This window comes from Asparagus officinalis, chromosome 5 (assembly GCF_001876935.1).
Source record: "Asparagus officinalis chromosome 5, Aspof.V1, whole genome shotgun sequence".
Classification (NCBI taxonomy): domain Eukaryota; kingdom Viridiplantae; phylum Streptophyta; class Magnoliopsida; order Asparagales; family Asparagaceae; genus Asparagus; species Asparagus officinalis.
The window spans coordinates 10,711,040-10,713,638 of NC_033798.1; positions in this window are offsets into that span (position 1 = coordinate 10,711,040).

The following is a 2,599-nucleotide window of genomic DNA, read 5'->3' on the forward strand; positions in this document are numbered from 1 at the left end:
TTTGTCAAGAGTTTGCTAAGACTATGCAGGATGAATTTGAAATAAGTCACATGGGTGAACTTAATTTCTTCCTTAGATCAAACAATTAAAGGAAGGAATTTTCATCAACCAAGGCAAGTATGCTAAAGAATTCCTCAAACACTTTGGAATGGAAAATACAACAAGCAAATCAACACCAATAAGTACAACTATATCACTTGACAAAGATGAAAATAGTAAGAATGTTGATCAAAAGCTATATCGAGGTATGATTGGATTACTTCTTTACATTACTACAAGTAGACCTGATATTATGTTTAGTGTATGTTTATGTGCTAGATTTCAGTCTAATCCTAAAGAATCACACCTTAAAGCTGTGAAAAGAATTTTTAGATATCTCAATAACACTGTAGATTATGGTTTATTTTATCCTAAAAATAGCACATTTGATTTATTATCATATAGTGATGCTGACTTTGCCGGATGTAAATCTGATAGAAAAAGTACAAGTGGTACATGTTATTTTCTTTGGACATTCACTTGTATCTTGGTTTAGTAAAAAGTAAAATTCAGTATCATTATCAACTACTGAAGCAGAAAATATTGCTGCTAGTCTTGCATGTGCTCAAGTTTTATGAATGAAACAAACATTATCTGATTATGGTATAGTTTGTCCTACATCATCCATAATGTGTAACAATACTAATGCCATTAATTTATCTAAAAATCCTATTCAACATTCACGTACAAAACATATTGACATAAGACATCATTTTTTACGTGATAATATACTAAAAGAAGTTATTTCTTTAGATTTTATTTTAACTGATAAACAAATTGTTGATATATTAACAAAACCTTTAAAAGAAGAAATATACATTAAATTAAGAAGAGAATTAGGTATATGTTCTTTGGAAGATTTAAACTAAGTTTTAAAATCAATATATATATGCATTTTCAACCTTAGTAGTCGACTAATCAAGTTAGTAGTCGACTACATGCACAAGCATTGCATTTAAAACATTCTGTTAATTATAGTATATATAGTTGACTAATTTGACATGTAGTCGACTAGTCTGAGTTAAATCTAAAATCCAGAATGCATTGCATTTAAAACATTCTGTTAATTATAGTATATATAGTTGACTAATTTGACATGTAGTCGACTAGTCTGAGTTAAATCTAAAATCCAGAATTCTGTCGATTACAGTGTAGTCGACTATTTTTCTTTGTAGTCGACTACATGCACAGATTTTTCACACTTATAGTTTTTCCAGCATATTGGATCTTAATCTCTTATAACCAAAACCCAATACCCTTTTTCACTTAAGTAAAATTCATCTCAACCGCTCCTTTTTAACCTTCTCAATCCTAGCCATATATTTAAGATAAAATCTTCACCATTCATTTGAGTTTTAATTTAATCTTGACCATACAATTTATAATTCTTAAAAGAATATCATAAAAACCTAAACTACCCACTATCTCTCTCCCATAACTGGCCCATCTTCTTCCCAATTTCTGAACCCACCGAAAATCCAGTTAGGGCATTTTCCACTTTCAATTTTTCTCCAATTTTTCACTCAAAATCACTTTTTATCTCAGCCTGTCAGCTTCTGAAATCGACTACAACCAGTTCTAGTCGACTATTTCTAGGGTTATCATCAGTTTGGTAAGTTCTTCAATTTGATCTTTCCTAGTTTTTGTTCTTTTCTGAATTATTATGTCTAGAGAAAAGAAGGCTAAGCAAGTTCATACAAGTGTTAATGATGAAATCATTGTCTATTTAAAAAGTCCTGATTTACTTGAAGAATTTAACAATATATCTACATTTGAAGTTCTTTCAGGACGTTTTGTGAAATTTGATGATTTCATCCCTTGGAACTTCAGTTCATATTTTGAAAATTTGCTTGAATTATTCTCTGCTGAAAATAAAAAACCCACATATCCTTTTCTTGTTCAATTGTTCTATACTAATATAGAACGTGTAGGAACTATTAGTGGAACTGAAAATCTTAGAACTCTTATCAAAGGAATAGAAATTGAATTGACTTCTAAGTCAATTGGAAAAAATTTTAACATTCCCTTCAAAAGTGTATCTCTTAGATGAATCAAAATGAATGAAGAAAATTTGTTATCTAATCATATTTTTCTTCCGGGTTATGGTCTACCTTTGAATAATTCAAATAAACTTCGTCCAATTCCTCGTTTTATTGCTCGAATCTTAGCCTATAATATGTTTTCAAAAACTAGGAGTTTCTATTTTATTTCCCTAGATTTAGCAAAAGCATTATATGCTATAATGGGGAATATCCAAGTTAATTGGGTTGAAGTTTATTATGACAATCTTCTGACAATACCAAAAGGATTTCTTCCTTATGGTGCTTTTTTAATGAAAATCTTTGATTAATTTCATGTTGATCTTGAGTCTGAAAATTCTGTCGTTCGTTCGATTGAGTTCTTTGATTATAATGTCCTAACTAGGATGAAATTAACTAATTTTGAAATTCATGATCAAAATCCTCAAGATGAACCTCACCTTCCTCAAGAACAAATTCCACAAGAAATTCCTCAAACCTCAAGTCAAGCAGGCCCTTCTTCTAGTCAACAACCATCACAA